The following is a 22,256-nucleotide window of genomic DNA, read 5'->3' as shown; positions in this document are numbered from 1 at the left end:
GCAACCCCAAAATAAAGTCCATAGAAATGTCAATCCAAGTTCTTTTAAGAATAGCACGCAAAAGTGTTCCCAAAGTTCTATTTACAACTTCAGTTTGTCCATCCGTTTGAGGATGACAAGTAGTAGATTACAACTTTATTGTGCAAAGTTTAGCCCATAAAGTAATCCATAAATATAATCCCTCCCCTTCTTAGTCCAAGGCAACCCCAAAATAAAGTCCATAGAAATGTCAATCCAAGTTCTTTTTAAGAATAGCACGCAAAAGTGTTCCCAAAGTTCTATTTACAACTTCTGTTTGTCCATCCGTTTGAGGATGACAAGTAGTAGATTACAACTTTATTGTGCAAATTTTAGCCCCTAAAGTAATCCATAAATAGAATCCCTCCCCTTCTTAGTCCTAGGCAACCCCAAAATAAATTCAATAGAAATGTCAATCCAAGTTCTTTTAAGAATAGCATGCAAAAGTGTTCCCAAAGTTCTATTTACAACTTCAGTTTGTCCATCCGTTTGAGGATGACAAGTAGTAGATTACAACTTTATTGTGCAAAGTTTAGCGCATAAAGTAATCCATAAATAGAATCCCTCCCCTTCTTAGTCCTAGGCAACCCCAAAATAAAGTCCATAGAAATGTCAATCCAAGTTCTTTTAAGAATAGCACGCAAAAGTGTTCCCAAAGTTCTATTTACAACTTCAGTTTGTCCATCCGTTTGAGGATGACAAGTAGTAGATTACAACTTTATTGTGCAAATTTTAGCCCATAAAGTAATCCATAAATAGAATCCCTCCCCTTCTTAGTCCTAGGCAACCCCAAAATAAAGTCCATAGAAATGTCAATCCAAGTTCTTTTAAGAATAGCACGCAAAAATGTTCCCAAAGTTCTATTTACAACTTCAGTTTGTCCATTCGTTTGAGGATGACAAGTAGTAGATTACAACTTTATTGTGCAAAGTTTAGCCCATAAAGTAATCCATAAATATAATCCCTCCCCTTCTTAGTCCTAGGCAACCCCAAAATAAAGTCCATAGAAATGTCAATCCAAGTTCTTTTAAGAATAGCACGCAAAAGTGTTCCCAAAGTTCTATTTACAACATCAGTTTGTCCATCCGTTTGAGGATGACAAGTAGTAGATTACAACTTTATTGTGCAAAGTTTAGCCCATAAAGTAATCCATAAATATAATCCCTCCCCTTCTTAGTCCAAGGCAACCCCAAAATAAAGTCCATAGAAATGTCAATCCAAGTTCTTTTTAAGAATAGCACGCAAAAGTGTTCCCAAAGTTCTATTTACAACTTCTGTTTGTCCATTCGTTTGAGGATGACAAGTAGTAGATTACAACTTTATTGTGCAAAGTTTAGCCCATAAAGTAATCCATAAATAGAATCCCTCCCCTTCTTAGTTCTAGGCAACCCCAAAATAAAGTCCATAGAAATGTCAATCCAAGTTCTTTTAAGAATAGCACGCAAAAGTGTTCCCAAAGTTCTATTTACAACTTCAGTTTGTCCATACGTTTGAGGATGACAAGTAGTAGATTACAACTTTATTGTGCAAAGTTTAGCCCATAAAGTAATCCATAAATAGAATCCCTCCCCTTCTTAGTCCTAGGCAACCCCAAAATAAAGTCCATAGAAATGTCAATCCAAGTTCTTTTAAGAATAGCACGCAAAAGTGTTCCCAAAGTTCTATTTACAACTTCAGTTTGTCCATCCATTTGAGGATGACAAGTAGTAGATTACAACTTTATTGTGCAAAGTTTAGCCCATAAAGTAATCCATAAATATAATCCCTCCCCTTCTTATAGTAGATACAACAATATTGTGCCAAGTTTAGCCCATAAAGTAATCCATAAATATAATCCCTCCCCTTCTTAGTTCTAGGCAACCCCAAAATAAAGTCCATAGAAATGTCAATCCAAGTTCTTTTAAGAATAGCACGCGAAAGTGTACCCAAAGTTTATTGTGCAAAGTTTAGCCCATAAAGTAATCCAAAAATAGAATCCCTCCCCTTCTTAGTCCTAGGCAACCCCAAAATAAAGTAAATAGAAATGTCATTCCAAGTTCTTTTTAAGAATAGCACACAAAAGTGTACCCAAAAGTTCTCTTGACAACTTCAGTTTGTCCATCCGTTTGAGGATGACAAGTTGTAGATTACAACTTTATGTGCAAAGTTTAGCCCATAAAGTAATCCATAAATATAATCCCTCCCCTTCTTATAGTAGATACAACAATATTGTGCAAAGTTTAGCCCATAAAGTAATCCATCAATATAATCCCTCCCCTTCTTAGTCCTAGGCAACCCCAAAATAAAGTCCATAGAAATGTCAATCCAAGTTCTTTTTAAGAATAGCACGCAAAAGTGTTCCCAAAGTTCTATTTACAACTTCTGTTTGTCCACCCGTTTGAGGATGACAAGTAGTAGATTACAACTTTATTGTGCAAAGTTTAGCCCATAAATTAATCCATAAATAGAATCCCTCCCCTTCTTAGTCCAAGGCAACCCCAAAATAAAGTCCATAGAAATGTCAATCCAAGTTCTTTTTAAGAATAGCACGCAAAAGTGTTCCCAAAGTTCTATTTACAACTTCTGTTTGTCCATCCGTTTGAGGATGACAAGTAGTAGATTACAACTTTATTGTGCAAAGTTTAGCCCATAAAGTAATCCATAAATAGAATCCCTCCCCTTCTTAGTCCTAGGCGACCCCAAAATAAAGTCCATAGAAATGTCAATCCAAGTTCTTTTAAGAATAGCACGCAAAAGTGTTCCCAAAGTTCTATTTACAACTTCAGTTTGTCCATCCGTTTGAGGATGACAAGTAGTAGATTACAACTTTATTGTGCAAAGTTTAGCCCATAAAGTAATCCATAAATATAATCCCTCCCCTTCTTAGTCCAAGGCAACCCCAAAATAAAGTCCATAGAAATGTCAATCCAAGTTCTTTTTAAGAATAGCACGCAAAAGTGTTCCCAAAGTTCTATTTACAACTTCTGTTTGTCCAGTCGTTTGAGGATGACAAGTAGTAGATTACAACTTTATTGTGCAAATTTTAGCCCCTAAAGTAATCCATAAATAGAATCCCTCCCCTTCTTAGTCCTAGGCAACCCCAAAATAAATTCAATAGAAATGTCAATCCAAGTTCTTTTAAGAATAGCACGCAAAAGTGTTCCCAAAGTTCTATTTACAACTTCAGTTTGTCCATCCGTTTGAGGATGACAAGTAGTAGATTACAACTTTATTGTGCAAAGTTTAGCGCATAAAGTAATCCATAAATAGAATCCCTCCCCTTCTTAGTCCTAGGCAACCCCAAAATAAAGTCCATAGAAATGTCAATCCAAGTTCTTTTAAGAATAGCACGCAAAAGTGTTCCCAAAGTTCTATTTACAACTTCAGTTTGTCCATCCGTTTGAGGATGACAAGTAGTAGATTACAACTTTATTGTGCAAATTTTAGCCCATAAAGTAATCCATAAATAGAATCCCTCCCCTTCTTAGTCCTAGGCAACCCCAAAATAAAGTCCATAGAAATGTCAATCCAAGTTCTTTTAAGAATAGCACGCAAAAATGTTCCCAAAGTTCTATTTACAACTTCATTTTGTCCATCCGTTTGAGGATGACAAGTAGTAGATTACAACTTTATTGTGCAAAGTTTAGCCCATAAAGTAATCCATAAATATAATCCCTCCCCCCCTTCTTAGTCCTAGGCAACCCCAAAATAAAGTCCATAGAAATGTCAATCCAAGTTCTTTTAAGAATAGCACGCAAAAGTGTTCCCAAAGTTCTATTTACAACATCAGTTTGTCCATCCGTTTGAGGATGAAAAGTAGTAGATTACAACTTTATTGTGCAAAGTTTAGCCCATAAAGTAATCCATAAATATAATCCCTCCCCTTCTTAGTCCAAGGCAACCCCAACATAAAGTCCATAGAAATGTCAATCCAAGTTCTTTTTAAGAATAGCACGCAAAAGTGTTCCCAAAGTTCTATTTACAACTTCTGTTTGTCCATTCGTTTGAGGATGACAAGTAGTAGATTACAACTTTATTGTGCAAAGTTTAGCCCATAAAGTAATCCATAAATAGAATCCCTCCCCTTCTTAGTTCTAGGCAACCCCAAAATAAAGTCCATAGAAATGTCAATCCAAGTTCTTTTAAGAATAGCACGCAAAAGTGTTCCCAAAGTTCTATTTACAACTTCAGTTTGTCCATCCGTTTGAGGATGACAAGTAGTAGATTACAACTTTATTGTGCAAAGTTTAGCCCATAAAGTAATCCATAAATAGAATCCCTCCCCTTCTTAGTCCTAGGCAACCCCAAAATAAAGTCCATAGAAATGTCAATCCAAGTTCTTTTAAGAATAGCACGCAAAAGTGTTCCCAAAGTTCTATTTACAACTTCAGTTTGTCCATCCATTTGAGGATGACAAGTAGTAGATTACAACTTTATTGTGCAAAGTTTAGCCCATAAAGTAATCCATAAATATAATCCCTCCCCTTCTTATAGTAGATACAACAATATTGTGCCAAGTTTAGCCCATAAAGTAATCCATAAATATAATCCCTCCCCTTCTTAGTCCTAGGCAACCCCAAAATAAAGTCCATAGAAATGTCAATCCAAGTTCTTTTAAGAATAGCACGCGAAAGTGTACCCAAAGTTTATTGTGCAAAGTTTAGCCCATAAAGTAATCCAAAAATAGAATCCCTCCCCTTCTTAGTCCTAGGCAACCCCAAAATAAAGTACATAGAAATGTCATTCCAAGTTCTTTTTAAGAATAGCACGCAAAAGTGTACCCAAAAGTTCTCTTGACAACTTCAGTTTGTCCATCCGTTTGAGGATGAAAAGTAGTAGATTACAACTTTATTGTGCAAAGTTTAGCCCATAAAGTAATCCATAAATATAATCCCTCCCCTTCTTAGTCCAAGGCAACCCCAACATAAAGTCCATAGAAATGTCAATCCAAGTTCTTTTTAAGAATAGCACGCAAAAGTGTTCCCAAAGTTCTATTTACAACTTCTGTTTGTCCATTCGTTTGAGGATGACAAGTAGTAGATTACAACTTTATTGTGCAAATTTTAGCCCATAAAGTAATCCATAAATATAATCCCTCCCCTTCTTAGTCCAAGGCAACCCCAAAATAAAGTCCATAGAAATGTCAATCCAAGTTCTTTTAAGAATAGCACGCAAAAGTGTTCCCAAAGTTCTATTTACAACTTCAGTTTGTCCATCCGTTTGAGGATGACAAGTAGTAGATTACAACTTTATTGTGCAAAGTTTAGTCCATAAAGTAATCCATAAATATAATCCCTCCCCTTCTTAGTCTAAGGCAACCCCAAAATAAAGCCCATAGAAATGTCAATCCAAGTTCTTTTTAAGAATAGCACGCAAAAGTGTTCCCAAAGTTCTATTTACAACTTCTGTTTGTCCATCCGTTTGAGGATGACAAGTAGTAGATTACAACTTTATTGTGCAAAGTTTAGCCCATAAAGTAATCCATAAATAGAATCCCTCCCCTTCTTAGTCCTAGGCGACCCCAAAATAAAGTCCATAGAAATGTCAATCCAAGTTCTTTTAAGAATAGCACGCAAAAGTGTTCCCAAAGTTCTATTTACAACTTCAGTTTGTCCATCCGTTTGAGGATGACAAGTAGTAGATTACAACTTTATTGTGCAAAGTTTAGCGCATAAAGTAATCCATAAATAGAATCCCTCCCCTTCTTAGTCCTAGGCAACCCCAAAATAAAGTCCATAGAAATGTCAATCCAAGTTCTTTTAAGAATAGCACGCAAAAGTGTTCCCAAAGTTCTATTTACAACTTCAGTTTGTCCATCCGTTTGAGGATGACAAGTAGTAGATTACAACTTTATTGTGCAAATTTTAGCCCATAAAGTAATCCATAAATAGAATCCCTCCCCTTCTTAGTCCTAGGCAACCCCAAAATAAAGTCCATAGAAATGTCAATCCAAGTTCTTTTAAGAATAGCACGCAAAAGTGTTCCCAAAGTTCTATTTACAACATCAGTTTGTCCATCCGTTTGAGGATGACAAGTAGTAGATTACAACTTTATTGTGCAAAGTTTAGCCCATAAAGTAATCCATAAATATAATCCCTCCCCTTCTTAGTCCAAGGCAACCCCAAAATAAAGTCCATAGAAATGTCAATCCAAGTTCTTTTTAAGAATAGCACGCAAAAGTGTTCCCAAAGTTCTATTTACAACTTCTGTTTGTCCATTCGTTTGAGGATGACAAGTAGTAGATTACAACTTTATTGTGCAAAGTTTAGCCCATAAAGTAATCCATAAATAGAATCCCTCCCCTTCTTATTTCTAGGCAACCCCAAAATAAAGTCCATAGAAATGTCAATCCAAGTTCTTTTAAGAATAGCACGCAAAAGTGTTCCCAAAGTTCTATTTACAACTTCAGTTTGTCCATCCGTTTGAGGATGACAAGTAGTAGATTACAACTTTATTGTGCAAAGTTTAGCCCATAAAGTAATCCAAAAATAGAATCCCTCCCCTTCTTAGTCCTAGGCAACCCCAAAATAAAGTCCATAGAAATGTCAATCCAAGTTCTTTTAAGAATAGCACGCAAAAGTGTTCCCAAAGTTCTATTTACAACTTCAGTTTGTCCATCCGTTTGAGGATGACAAGTAGTAGATTACAACTTTATTGTGCAAAGTTTAGCCCATAAAGTAATCCATAAATATAATCCCTCCCCTTCTTATAGTAGATACAACAATATTGTGCCAAGTTTAGCCCATAAAGTAATCCATAAATATAATCCCTCCCCTTCTTAGTCCTAGGCAACCCCAAAATAAAGTCCATAGAAATGTCAATCCAAGTTCTTTTAAGAATAGCACGCGAAAGTGTACCCAAAGTTTATTGTGCAAAGTTTAGCCCATAAAATAATCCAAAAATAGAATCCCTCCCCTTCTTAGTCCTAGGCAACCCCAAAATAAAGTACATAGAAATGTCATTCCAAGTTCTTTTTAAGAATAGCACGCAAAAGTGTTCCCAAAGTTCTATTTACAACTTCAGTTTGTCCATCCGTTTGATGATGACAAGTAGTAGATTACAACTTTATTGGGCAAAGTTTAGCCCATAAAGTAATCCATAAATAGAATCCCTCCCCTTCTTAGTCCTAGACAACCCCAAAATAAAGTCCATAGAAATGTCAATCCAAGTTCTTTTAAGAATAGCACGCAAAAGTGTTCCCAAAGTTCTATTTACAACTTCAGTTTGTCCATCCGTTTGAGGATGACAAGTAGTAGATTACAACTTTATTGTGCAAAGTTTAGCCCATAAAGTAATCCATAAATAGAATCCCTCCCCTTCTTAGTCCTAGGCAACCCCAAAATAAAGTCCATAGAAATGTCAATCCAAGTTCTTTTAAGAATAGCACGCAAAAGTGTTCCCAAAGTTCTATTTACAACATCAGTTTGTCCATCCGTTTGAGGATGACAAGTAGTAGATTACAACTTTATTGTGCAAAGTTTAGCCCATAAAGTAATCCATAAATATAATCCCTCCCCTTCTTAGTCCAAGGCAACCCCAAAATAAAGTCCATAGAAATGTCAATCCAAGTTCTTTTTAAGAATAGCACGCAAAAGTGTTCCCAAAGTTCTATTTACAACTTCTATTTGTCCATCCGTTTGAGGATGACAAGTAGTAGATTACAACTTTATTGTGCAAAGTTTAGCCCATAAAGTAATCCATAAATAGAATCCCTCCCCTTCTTAGTCCTAGGCAACCCCAAAATAAAGTCCATAGAAATGTCAATTTAAGTTCTTTTAAGAATAGCACGCAAAAGTGTTCCCAAAGTTCTATTTACAACTTCAGTTTGTCCATCCGTTTGAAGATGACAAGTAGTAGATTACAACTTTATTGTGCAAAGTTTAGCCCATAAAGTAATCCATAAATAGAATCCCTCCCCTTCTTAGTCCTAGGCAACCCCAAAATAAAGTTCATAGAAATGTCAATCCAAGTTCTTTTAAGAATAGCACGCAAAAGTGTTCCCAAAGTTCTATTTACAACTTCAGTTTGTCCATCCGTTTGAGGATGACAAGTAGTAGATTACAACTTTATTGTGCAAAGTTTAGCCCATAAAGTAATCCATAAATATAATCCCTCCCCTTCTTATAGTAGATACAACAATATTGTGCCAAGTTTAGCCCATAAAGTAATCCATAAATATAATCCCTCCCCTTCTTAGTCCTAGGCAACCCCAAAATAAAGTCCATAGAAATGTCAATCCAAGTTCTTTTAAGAATAGCACGCGAAAGTGTACCCAAAGTTTATTGTGCAAAGTTTAGCCCATAAAGTAATCAAAAATAGAATCCCTCCCCTTCTTAGTCCTAGGCAACCCCAAAATAAAGTACATAGAAATGTCATTCCAAGTTCTTTTTAAGAATAGCACGCAAAAGTGTACCCAAAAGTTCTATTGACAACTTCAGTTTGTCCATCCGTTTGAGGATGACAAGTTGTAGATTACAACTTTTTGTGCAAAGTTTAGCCCATAAAGTAATCCATAAATATAATCCCTCCCCTTCTTATAGTAGATACAACAATATTGTGCAAAGTTTAGCCCATAAAGTAATCCATCAATATAATCCCTCTCCTTCTTAGTCCTAGGCAATCCCAAAATAAAGTCCATAGAAATGTCAATCCAAGTTCTTTTTAAGAATAGCACGCAAAAGTGTTCCCAAAGTTCTATTTACAACTTCTGTTTGTCCATCCGTTTGAGGATGACAAGTAGTAGATTACAACTTTATTGTGCAAAGTTTAGCCCATAAAGTAATCCATAAATAGAATCCCTCCCCTTCTTAGTCCAAGGCAACCCCAAAATAAAGTCCATAGAAATGTCAATCCAAGTTCTTTTTAAGAATAGCACGCAAAAGTGTTCCCAAAGTTATATTTACAACTTCTGTTTGTCCATCCGTTTGAGGATGACAAGTAGTAGATTACAACTTTATTGTGCAAAGTTTAGCCCATAAAGTAATCCATAAATAGAATCCCTCCCCTTCTTAGTCCTAGGCAACCCCAAAATAAAGTCCATAGAAATGTCAATCCAAGTTCTTTTAAGAATAGCACGCAAAAGTGTTCCCAAAGTTCTATTTACAACTTCAGTTTGTCCATCCGTTTGAGGATGACAAGTAGTAGATTACAACTTTATTGTGCAAAGTTTAGCCCATAAAGTAATCTATAAATAGAATCCCTCCCCTTCTTAGTCCTAGGCAACCCCAAAATAAAGTCCATAGAAATGTCAATCCAAGTTCTTTTAAGAATAGCACGCAAAAGTGTTCCCAAAGTTCTATTTACAACTTCAGTTTGTCCATCCGTTTGAGGATGACAAGTAGTAGATTACAACTTTATTGTGCAAAGTTTAGCCCATAAAGTAATCCATAAATATAATCCCTCCCCTTCTTATTGTAGATACAACAATATTGTGCCAAGTTTAGCCCATAAAGTAATCCATAAATATAATCCCTCCCCTTCTTAGTCCTAGGCAACCCCAAAATAAAGTCCATAGAAATGTCAATCCAAGTTCTTTTAAGAATAGCACGCGAAAGTGTACCCAAAGTTTATTGTGCAAAGTTTAGCCCATAAAGTAATCCAAAAATAGAATCCCTCCCCTTCTTAGTCCTAGGCAACCCCAAAATAAAGTACATAGAAATGTCATTCCAAGTTCTTTTTAAGAATAGCACGCAAAAGTGTACCCAAAAGTTCTATTGACAACTTCAGTTTGTCCATCCGTTTGAGGATGACAAGTTGTAGATTACAACTTTATGTGCAAAGTTTAGCCCATAAAGTAATCTATAAATATAATCCCTCCCCTTCTTATAGTAGATACAACAATATTGTGCAAAGTTTAGCCCATAAAGTAATCCATCAATATAATCCCTCCTCTTCTTAGTCCTAGGCAATCCCAAAATAAAGTCCATAGAAATGTCAATCCAAGTTCTTTTTAAGAATAGCACGCAAAAGTGTTCCCAAAGTTCTATTTACAACTTCTGTTTGTCCATCCGTTTGAGGATGACAAGTAGTAGATTACAACTTTATTGTGCAAAGTTTAGCCCATAAAGTAATCCATAAATAGAATCCCTCCCCTTCTAAATCCTATGAAACCCCAAAATAAAGTCCATAGAAATGTCAATCCATGTTCTTTTTAAGAATAGCACGCAAAAGTGTACCCAAAGTCCTATTGACAACTTCAGTTTGTCCATCCGTTTCAGGATGACAAGTAGTAGATTACAACAATATTGAGCAAAGTTTAGCCCATAAAGTAATCCAAAAATAGAATCCCTTCCCTTCTTAGTCCTAGGCAACCCCAAAATAAAGTCCATAGAAATGTCAATCCAAGTTCTTTTTAAGAATAGCATGCAAAAGTGTTCCCAAAGTTCTATTTACAACTTCAGTTTGTCCATCCGTTTGAGGATGACAAGTAGTAGATTACAACTTTATTGTGCAAAGTTTAGCCCATAAAGTAATCCATAAATAGAATCCCTCCCCTTCTTAGTCCTACGCAACCCCAAAATAAAGTCCATAGAAATGTCAATCCAAGTTCTTTTAAGAATAGCACGCAAAAGTGTTCCCAAAGTAAAATAAAGTCCATAGAAATGTCAATCCAAGTTCTTTTTAAGAATAGCACGCAAAACTGTACCCAAAGTTCTATTGACAACTTCAGTTTGTCCATCCGTTTGAGGATGACAAGTAGTAGATTACAACTTTATTGTGCAAAGTTTAGCCCATAAAGTAATCCATAAATATAATCCCTCCCCTTCTTAGTCCCAGGCAACCCCAAAATAAAGTCCATAGAAATGTCAAACCAAGTTCTTTTTAAGAATAGCACGCAAAAGTGTTCCAAAAGTTATATTTACAACTTCAGTTTGTCCATCCGTTTGAGGATGACAGGTAGTAGATTACAACTTTATTGTGCAAAGTTTAGCCCATAAAGTAATCCATAAATAGAATCCCTCCCCTTCTTAGTCCTAGGCAACCCCAAAATAAAGTCCATAGAAATGTCAATCCAAGTTCTTTTAAGAATAGCACGCAAAAGTGTTCCCAAAGTTCTATTTACAACTTCAGTTTGTCCATCCGTTTGAGGATGACAAGTAGTAGATTACAACTTTATTGTGCAAAGTTTAGCCCATAAAGTAATCCATAAATAGAATCCCTCCCCTTCTTAGTCCTAGGCAACCCCAAAATAAAGTCCATAGAAATGTCAATCCAAGTTCTTTTAAGAATAGCACGCAAAAGTGTTCCCAAAGTTCTATTTACAACTTCAGTTTGTCCATCCGTTTGAGGATGACAAGTAGTAGATTACAACTTTATTGTGCAAAGTTTAGCCCATAAAGTAATCCATAAATATAATCCCTCCCCTTCTTATAGTAGATACAACAATATTGTGCCAAGTTTAGCCCATAAAGTAATCCATAAATATAATCCCTCCCCTTCTTAGTCCTAGGAAACCCCAAAATAAAGTCCATAGAAATGTCAATCCAAGTTCTTTTAATAATAGCACGCGAAAGTGTACCCAAAGTTTATTGTGCAAAGTTTAGCCCATAAAGTAATCCAAAAATAGAATCCCTCCCCTTCTTAGTCCTAGGCAACCCCAAAATAAAGTACATAGAAATGTCATTCCAAGTTCTTTTTAAGAATAGCACGCAAAAGTGTACCCAAAAGTTCTATTGACAACTTCAGTTTGTCCATCCGTTTGAGGATGACAAGTTGTAGATTACAACTTTATGTGCAAAGTTTAGCCCATAAAGTAATCCATAAATATAATCCCTCCCCTTCTTAGTCCAACGCAACCCCAAAATAAAGTCCATAGAAATGTCAATCCAAGTTTTTTTTAAGAATAGCACGCAAAAGTGTTCCCAAAGTTCTATTTACAACTTCAGTTTGTCCTTTCGTTTGAGGATGACAAGTAGTAGATTACAACTTTATTGTGCAAAGTTTAGCCCATAAAGTAATCCATAAATAGAATCCCTCCCCTTCTTAGTGTTAGAGTAGGTGCACGTCGAGCCAAGTGTTGGCCGACTGTTCACAATGAAACTCTTTGTATAAACGATCTTTATTTTAATAATATTTCAATTTATTAAATTTGGCGCATCTTTATCTTAATACCCATGCTAGTTGCATAGATAAAGTCCTTGAATATACAAATAGTAGAAAGAATATGAGATGCTCATATGATGAGTATCATGAAACTCATATTTGGAATACTGTATATTCTAAACCGTTCCTAGTCAATTCAGCCGCCACTAAGAAGGATAAAGGCCGCTCGAGTTAGAGACTAGTATCTGCGATGTGAGTACCATGTTTCATTGGTAGGGGACATTGTGATGTCCGAACATGCAGATAGGTGCTCCTTGTAGAGTGCACTGAACAACCCTCCATAAAAGGACTTTCCAAGTGGTTCTCACTTATCGAGTGGAAAAGTCCTGGTTTATGGTTGTACAGAATTAGTCCTTATGACCCGGGACAACATTGAGACTCTATGTGCTAGCGTTTCACTTTGACTTGTTTACCGACTCTTATGGGGTCATTAGGTGGCAAGGTTGGGTGTTACGGCGAAACATATAGGAGTCGATGCATTGTAGTCGGGGATTCACCGCTTACCTACGGGTATGGATATCCTATGTGTTTTTCATGTATATGTGGGTTGAAATCTCTGATCAGAGTGTGGTGGTAATTATGAAAGGGGTTTCATAGATTACACCATCGATGCAACCACAACATGACACATAGTATCGATTCATTGACAACTCTCGATAGACCAATAGTTGTCGAATCGGTCGGGATATATGAGTTGAAGGGACCGTACTGTACGCTAACCATAATTGAATGGTTCTTGCAGGCACTATCATGTGATACCTAGGGAATCACGTAAGCGATGCTGCTAGGCGTTTAACGTGATTGGATGGGTGCTATCAGACTTGAGTTCTGACGTTCTTACTATCAAGGAGTTGATAAGTAAGAATGGAGCAATTGGGGTATGCTCGAATAAGGACATGTTTAGTCCGAATCACATTGAGATGTGAACCCACGGCTAGTTGTATCAATGAACCATTGAGGGCCACACAAGTACTTGCTTAGTAAATCCCGAAGAGAAGTAAAATAGTTCAATGTGTTGAACGGCTTATAAATGTGTTTATAAGCATTAAGAAAAATAGAAGTATGACTTCTAAGAGAAAAATATAAATTTTAATTTATGGAAGTGTTCCTAAGATTAAAATTTGGCCAAGTAAATAATGTAGTTGAAAATTGTGATTTTCATGAACATTATTGGAGACTAAATTAAATTAATTCAAGTGTTGAATTAATTAAACACTAGTGGACCTAGTAGAGTCTAAATAATTATATTAATTCAAGTGTTGAATTAATCAAATAATATTGAGTCTAGTAGAGCTCAATTTAAATAATTATTTAACTAGTGGGACTTGAGTAAAATTAAGTAATATTTAATTAATCTCAAATGTGTTTGAGATAATTAAAATTTAGTCTATAGTTTTTAATGTGTTAAAAACTATATATTATATGTGAGACATGCTAGGGTTTGCATGCTTGGGAGGTGAAAGGTTGTTGATTACTTTTTAATAAAAAATTCCAAAGACATGCAACTTTTGAGAGACAACTTTCACAACTACCTAGGCTAGTCTCCCACTCACACATACACTTCACTTGGCCGATTTTTGCAAGGATACACACACAAGATTTTTCTCTCCTTTTGTTCTTCATTTTTGGAGACAAAAATTTCTCTTTGAAAAATCCTCAAAAATTTCTAGTGCAATTTTTGAGGGGCTTTACCTTGCTAAGTGGTGGGCTTGATTTTGAAGTAAAGAAAGGTGTTGGAGGCTTGTAGATCTTCAACCTAGAAGAGTCAAGTTGTTTACAACTTGATTGGAGCCATACATCAACTTTGCTAAGTTGATAGGTATAATTTTTCTTACCTCCTATGTATGTTGTTTTGTAAATATAGCACCTAATCTATGGGGGCCGAAAAATGCATGTTAAAATTTAATTTTTTTGCTTCCGTTGCGCTTATGGCCCTCGTAACCGGTCCGCTTTCAAGTGGTATCCGAGCTTAGGTTACGGATTTTGTGCTATATTTACATAATATTATGTTGAGATTCGATTTCTAACCGCTTGAAATTTTATGTGCAAGAATATGAGCAAGGCCGAAATTTTTTGAAGGAAAACAAAAAAAAAAAAAAAAATATTTTCGGGCAGCATGTTGCTGCCCGTGAGTTTCGGGCTGCCCGAATTATTTCGGGCAGCATGTTTGGGCAGCCTACGGGCTGCCCGGAAAATTCGTTTTTAAAATAAAAAAAAAAATTTTTTGTTGCCGGAATCCGGCGACGGAGCTCCGGCGACGGCGATGACGGCTAGGGTTTCCAAAAGTGTTTTGGACAACCTTAGTGTCATGGGCCTTGAGTTGTTGGGCCTTTGGATGGCCAACATATTTTGTGAAATTTAAATGGGCCAAAGTAATTTTTAGTGAAAAATGTGTTTTGGGCCCTTAAGTTTAAATTTACAAATGTTGCACATATTTTCTCATAAAATAAATAATTGAAGTAGGACTTTAATTATTTATAGTAAATTGTGATTTACAAGAAATTCGATTATAAATAAATTAATTTGAAAGTATACAAAGGAGTTTGTATACTTTGTTAATTTAATTTATAATTGTGGCGGTTAGTGATTAGATCAAGATATATAATATTGGATCAATTAATTATAGTGATAATTAATTGATGGTGTATGATATGTGATATTATGCATGAAGGATGATCAAAAGCCCAAGCCCAATTTGCTAGGTGTATGCTAGGATATTTGTGTTGTATGATTGTAATAATTATCAATTTATAAAGTGGGCTTGGTTTATGGCCCGTTCCCACCCCATGAGATGTATCCCTATGTGCCATGGATATTTAAATGTAAATATTAGAATAGTGGAAGATCAAGATTGGAAGATGGTGGCCTTGGTGATTATGAAGATCGAAGACATGTAATATAGGATGCTAATGTAATAGTATAGTTGCATTGCATCCCGTGCATTTACCTTAGGATTGGACCTAGGCCCGTGTTTGGCTCACACGGGCCATTAGTGTTGGGGCAATTGATCATCCTTGTACTGTTTTCTATTTATAATATATGCATGATATGTTATAAATAATGAGTATGTGCGTTATTATTATTATAATAACAAAGTTGCATGAATCCGGCAAACATACGATCAAACATGGCGAGATTTTAAAATAAAATTAATGATGAGACCTTTCAAAATTAAAAACCCTCATTTTGAATAAGATTCAAAATTAATATCAAGTCTGAAAAGGGGAATTATAAATTTGTTTATAATTTCCTTGTCTTCCATCGACAATGGATGCATGATGAACGCTACCCGTACTCGGGGCTCGGCTCATATTATTGAGGGGGCCTTGGGTGCCGGAAAGCTGTGACATCCATTGACATGGTGATGTGAACTACGTGGAACTCCCATGATTTCGGCTCATATTATTGAGGGAACTCATGGCGACCGTCCATTAAGGTTCAATATCGATGGGTTAGGCTTGACACGTAAAGATGAACGACGTCATATTATTGGGTCCTAATCAAACGTGAGACAAAAGTATACGTAGAGGGTTGCATGGCGATGCAATTGGAAACTACCTTTTAGGAATTGTGATGGCCGATATTATTCGGGATCACAATTCGCTAATTGGACCTTACGTACCTACTGAGGAAAGTGTTTCCCGTTTTCACTAGAGGGTAGTGAAAATGTCAAAACAGTGGGAGCGATTATTTATAAAGTAAAAGTCCAAACTTTATATCTTATTAAATATTTTAAAATAGTCATTAACATTTATCTGTTTTACTTTTCAGTACAATCTTTGTCATGTCATCAATTCGCAACCCGTTTTCGGTCATTCTCGAAAAACACATACTAACCGGACCAAACTATATCACTTGGCTAAGAAACTTAAAGATTGTCTTGAACTCGGAGAGAATCGCATATACACTGACTGAGTCGCCCCCTGATGAGGCTCCGACTAACTGCAGTCCCGAGGAACTGCAGACCTACAAGGATTGGTGCGACCATGACTTGAAGGCGAAGTGTTATATGCAGGCTTCGATGAACGATGAGCTGCAAAGGCGATTCGAGGATGCTAAGAATGCTGCTGACATTCATATGCACCTCAAGGAGCTCTTCGGTGAGCAGACTCGGCCTTTGAGGCATGCCACAGTAAAGGAGCTCATCACTTTACGCATGCGAGATGGGACTTCGGTCCATGAGCATGGCCTAAAGTTGATTGGGCTCGTGGATAAACTCGTAGGCATGGATTTGATCTTGCCATCGGAGTTGACCACGGATGTGTTGCTGTTGTCATTGCCCAGCTCTTTCGATCCTTTTGTCGTGAACTTCAATATGAACAAGCTTGAGCCCAGCCTTGAAGAGTTGGTGAACATGCTTGTGACCTTTGAGTCCACGATCAAGAAGGAGAAGCCGGTTCTTTATGTGGGCTCTTCATCTGGCACGAAGACCGGTCCACCTGGGAAGGGAAAGAAGCGTTCTTTCCAGCGTACCAAGAAGAGCGAGCCCTTGAAGAGGCAGACTTCGAGTCCCGTTGTGGCAGCCGCGCCAGTGAAGGCTGAGAAGACAGTCGACATCTGTCATCACTGCAAGAAGCCTGGACATTGGAGGCGTAACTGCAGGGAATATCTTGCGCAGAAGGGTTCTGCCAAAGGTATGTTCTATATTGAAGTTAACATCTCGATTAACTCTACTTCTTGGGTATTGGATACCGGCTGTGGCTCACATCTCTGTAATGATTTGCAGGTGATGGGAAGAAGTAGGAGGCTCCGAGAGGGTGAGACCTTCTTGAGGATGGGCAATGGGGCAAGAGTTGCTGCCAAGGCCATTGGAGATGTTTATTTAATATTGAACAATGATTTTAAGCTTATTTTGAGAGATGTTTTGTATGTACCAGACTTGGTTAAAAACATTATTTCCATTTCGATGCTTGATATTGATGGATTTTCTTGTTTATTTTGCAAAGGTGTTTGCAATATTTATAAGAATGAATGTTTAGTTGGTACGGGTGAACTTGAAAACAATCTCTATACCTTAAAATTGAAAGATATTCCACTTAACAATGTCCAAGCAATAACAACAACAAATAAGCGCAAACAAGATACTCTTAATTCGGCACAACTATGGCATGCTCGATTAGGTCATATTTCCCTAAGAAGGATGAACAAGCTAGTGGGAGTTGGCATGTTTGATATGTCTGATATTAACGCTCTCACGACTTGTGAATCCTGTCTGAAAGGAAAGATGACCAAAATTCCCTTTAAGGGCCATGCGGAGCGAGCCAAAGGGTTATTGGATTTGATCCATACCGATGTGTGCGGTCCGCTTAGCATCACCACTAAGCATGGACATGCCTACTTCATCACCTTTACCGATGACCATTCGAGGTATGGGTATGTGTATTTGATGAAATACAAGTCTGAAGCCTTTGAAAGGTTCAAAGAATTCAGAAGTGAAGTAGAGAAACAATTGGGACGAAGCATCAAGACACTTCGATCGGATCGAGGTGGTGAGTACTTGAGTGCCGAGTTCCAAGAGTATCTAAGGGAGAATGGGATTCTCTCGCAGTGGACTCCGCCCGCTACACCACAGTTGAATGGTGTTTCGGAGCGTCGTAACCGGACTTTGATGGACATGGTTCGGTCTATGATGGGGTTCACGGAGTTGCCGCCATCCTTTTGGGGATATGCGCTTGAAACAGCGGCACTGTTGTTGAACAATGTCCATACAAAGGCAGTTGACAAGACTCCATATGAGATATGGATGGGTAAGCCTCCCAAGTATTCTTATCTAAGAATATGGGGGTGTCCTGCTTATGTGAAGCAGACAGTGGGAGATAAATTGGATAGTCGATCCATTTTATGCTACTTTGTGGGATATCCAAGAAATTCCATTGGATATTATTTCTATCATCCCCAAGAAACAAAGGTGTTTGTTTCTAGGAACGCAACCTTTTTGGAAAAGGAATTTCTATTAGATAGAAAAGGCGAGATGATAGAACTCGAAGAGGTTCGAGAGACACCCACAGTTGTAGAACCCACACCCGATAAGCCAAGTGAGGAGATACAAGCTCCTAGAAGAACCGAGAGAGTCTCGAGACCACCTGTGAGGTATGGTCTGCTTCTTGAAGAGGGCCATGATGAGCCTAATCTTGGATGTGATCCAAGGACCTTCAAGGAAGCATTATCGGATGCCGATTCATCCAAATGGCTTGAAGCAATGGAATCTGAGATGAATTCCATGCATTCGAACCAAGTGTGGAATCTTGTGGATCCACCTGAGGGAACTGTTCCCATAGGGTGTAAATGGATTTACAAGAGGAAACTTGGGGCGGATGGGAAGGTATTGACCTTCAAGGCGCGATTGGTAGCAAAAGGGTATACTCAAAGACAAGATGTTGACTATGAGGAAACCTTTTCTCCAGTTGCGATGTTCAAGTCCATTAGGATATTGCTAGCCATAGCTGCATGGTTTGACTATGAGATATGGCAGATGGATGTGAAGACAGCCTTCCTTAATGGGGATATTAAGGAAGAAATTTACATGTCTCAACCTGAAGGGTTTACATCCATCGGAAGTGAGCATATGGTATGCAAACTTCAAAGATCTATTTATGGTCTTAAGCAGGCATCGAGGAGCTGGAACCTCAGATTCGATAGTACAATCAAAGAGTTTGGTTTTACTAAGAATCCTGAGGAACCCTGTGTGTATAAGAAGGTCAGTGGGAGTGCTGTGACATTCCTTGTTCTTTATGTTGATGACATTCTACTCATTGGGAATGATGTAGGAATGTTGCAATCAACAAAGATATGGTTAGCAAGTAAGTTCTCAATGCAGGACTTGGGTGAAGCATCTTTTGTATTGGGAATACAGATCTATAGAGATAGATCAAGAAGATTGCTTGGTCTCACCCAGTCCACATACATTGATACCATCGTGAAGCGGTTCTCGATGGATGAGTCCAAGAGAGGACATCTACCAATGTGTCATGGCGTGTCCCTATCCAAGTCTATGTCTCCCAAGACTGATGCAGAGATAGCGGCGATGACACGAATTCCGTATGCTTCGGCTATTGGTAGTATCATGTATGGGATGATATCTACACGTCCTGACGTGGCATTTGCACTAAGTGTAGTGAGTAGATATCAATCCAACCCTGGTCTTCCACACTGGAAAGCTGTGAAAGACATCCTCAAGTATTTGAGAAGGACCAATAAGTTGTTTTTGGTCTATGGGGGTGGAGAACTAAAATTGGAAGGCTATACCAACTCTAGCTTCCAAAGCGATATTGATGACTCGAAGTCAACCTCCGGATTCATATTCATGCTCAATGGTGGTGCTGTCTCTTGGAAGAGTTCCAAGCAAGACAGTACTGCGGATTCCACCACTGAGGCAGAATACATTGCTGCATCGGCTGCAGCAAAGGAGGCTGTTTGGATTAGGAATTTCGTCCAAGAGTTGGGCGTCATTCCAAATGGAGTTGCTCCTATCCCGGTGATGTGCGACAACACGGGAGCCATAGCTCAGGCGAAGGAGCCAAGGTCTCATCAGAAGTCCAAACACGTATTGAGAAAGTACCACATCCTCAGAGAGATCGTGGAAAGAGGAGATGTCGTGATTGACAAAGTCGGCTCCGCAGATAATGTTGCTGATCCACTAACTAAGCCTTTACCAGGACCATCGTTCGAGAAGCATCGCGAATCAATGGGTCTAAAGTATATAGGTAGTTGGCTCTAGTGCAAGTGGGAGATTGTTAGAGTAGGTGCACGTCGAGCCAAGTGTTGGCCGACTGTTCACAATGAAACGCTTTGTATAAACGATCTTTATTTTAATAATATTTCAATTTATTAAATTTGGCGCATCTTTATCTTAATACCCATGCTAGTTGCATAGATAAAGTCCTTGAATATACAAATAGTAGAAAGAATATGAGATGCTCATATGATGAGTATCATGAAACTCATATTTGGAATACTGTATATTCTAAACCGTTCCTAGTCAATTCAGCCGCCACTAAGAAGGATAAAGGCCGCTCGAGTTAGAGACTAGTATCTGCGATGTGAGTACCATGTTTCATTGGTAGGGGACATTGTGATGTCCGAACATGCAGATAGGTGCTCCTTGTAGAGTGCACTGAACAACCCTCCATAAAAGGACTTTCCAAGTGGTTCTCACTTATCGAGTGGAAAAGTCCTGGTTTATGGTTGTACAGAATTAGTCCTTATGACCCGGGACAACATTGAGACTCTATGTGCTAGCGTTTCACTTTGACTTGTTTACCGACTCTTATGGGGTCATTAGGTGGCAAGGTTGGGTGTTACGGCGAAACATATAGGAGTCGATGCATTGTAGTCGGGGATTCACCGCTTACCTACGGGTATGGATATCCTATGTGTTTTTCATGTATATGTGGGTTGAAATCTCTGATCAGAGTGTGGTGGTAATTATGAAAGGGGTTTCATAGATTACACCATCGATGCAACCACAACATGACACATAGTATCGATTCATTGACAACTCTCGATAGACCAATAGTTGTCGAATCGGTCGGGATATATGAGTTGAAGGGACCGTACTGTACGCTAACCATAATTGAATGGTTCTTGCAGGCACTATCATGTGATACCTAGGGAATCACGTAAGCGATGCTGCTAGGCGTTTAACGTGATTGGATGGGTGCTATCAGACTTGAGTTCTGACGTTCTTACTATCAAGGAGTTGATAAGTAAGAATGGAGCAATTGGGGTATGCTCGAATAAGGACATGTTTAGTCCGAATCACATTGAGATGTGAACCCACGGCTAGTTGTATCAATGAACCATTGAGGGCCACACAAGTACTTGCTTAGTAAATCCCGAAGAGAAGTAAAATAGTTCAATGTGTTGAACGGCTTATAAATGTGTTTATAAGCATTAAGAAAAATAGAAGTATGACTTCTAAGAGAAAATATAAATTTTAATTTATGGAAGTGTTCCTAAGATTAAAATTTGGCCAAGTAAATAATGTAGTTGAAAATTGTGATTTTCATGAACATTATTGGAGACTAAATTAAATTAATTCAAGTGTTGAATTAATTAAACACTAGTGGACCTAGTAGAGTCTAAATAATTATATTAATTCAAGTGTTGAATTAATCAAATAATATTGAGTCTAGTAGAGCTCAATTTAAATAATTATTTAACTAGTGGGACTTGAGTAAAATTAAGTAATATTTAATTAATCTCAAATGTGTTTGAGATAATTAAAATTTAGTCTATAGTTTTTAATGTGTTAAAAACTATATATTATATGTGAGACATGCTAGGGTTTGCATGCTTGGGAGGGTGAAAAGGTTGTTGATTACTTTTAATAAAAAATTCAAAGACATGCAACTTTTGAGAGACAACTTTCACAACTACCTAGGCTAGTCTCCCACTCACACATACACTTCACTTGGCCGATTTTTGCAAGGATACACACACAAGATTTTTCTCTCCTTTTGTTCTTCATTTTGGAGACAAAAATTTCTCTTTGAAAAATCCTCAAAAATTTCTAGTGCAATTTTTGAGGGGCTTTACCTTGCTAAGTGGTGGGCTTGATTTGAAGTAAAGAAAGGTGTTGGAGGCTTGTAGATCTTCAACCTAGAAGAGTCAAGTTGTTTACAACTTGATTGGAGCCATACATCAACTTTGCTAAGTTGATAGGTATAATTTTTCTTACCTCCTATGTATGTTGTTTTGTAAATATAGCCACCTAATCTATGGGGCCGAACAACTGCATGTTAAAATTTAATTTTTTTTGCTGCCGTTGCGCTTATGGCCCTCGTAACCGGTCCGCTTTCACTTAGTCCTAGGCAACCCCAAAATAAAGTCCATAGAAATGTCAATCCAAGTTCTTTTAAGAATAGCACGCAAAAGTGTTCCCAAAGTTCTATTTACAACTTCAATTTGTCCATCCGTTTGAGGATGACAAGTAGTAGATTACAACTTTATTGTGCAAAGTTTAGCCCATAAAGTAATCCATAAATAGAATCCTTCCCCTTCTTAGTCCTAGGCAACCCCAAAATAAAGTCCATAGAAATGTCAATCCAAGTTCTTTTAAGAATAGCACGCAAAAGTGTTCCCAAAGTTCTATTTACAACTTCAGTTTGTCCATCCGTTTGAGGATGACAAGTAGTAGATTACAACTTTATTGTGCA

The sequence above is a fragment of the Primulina eburnea genome, chromosome 13, assembly GCF_022965805.1.
Source record: "Primulina eburnea isolate SZY01 chromosome 13, ASM2296580v1, whole genome shotgun sequence".
In the NCBI taxonomy this organism is placed as follows: domain Eukaryota; kingdom Viridiplantae; phylum Streptophyta; class Magnoliopsida; order Lamiales; family Gesneriaceae; genus Primulina; species Primulina eburnea.
Note: the sequence above shows the minus strand (reverse complement) of the source record.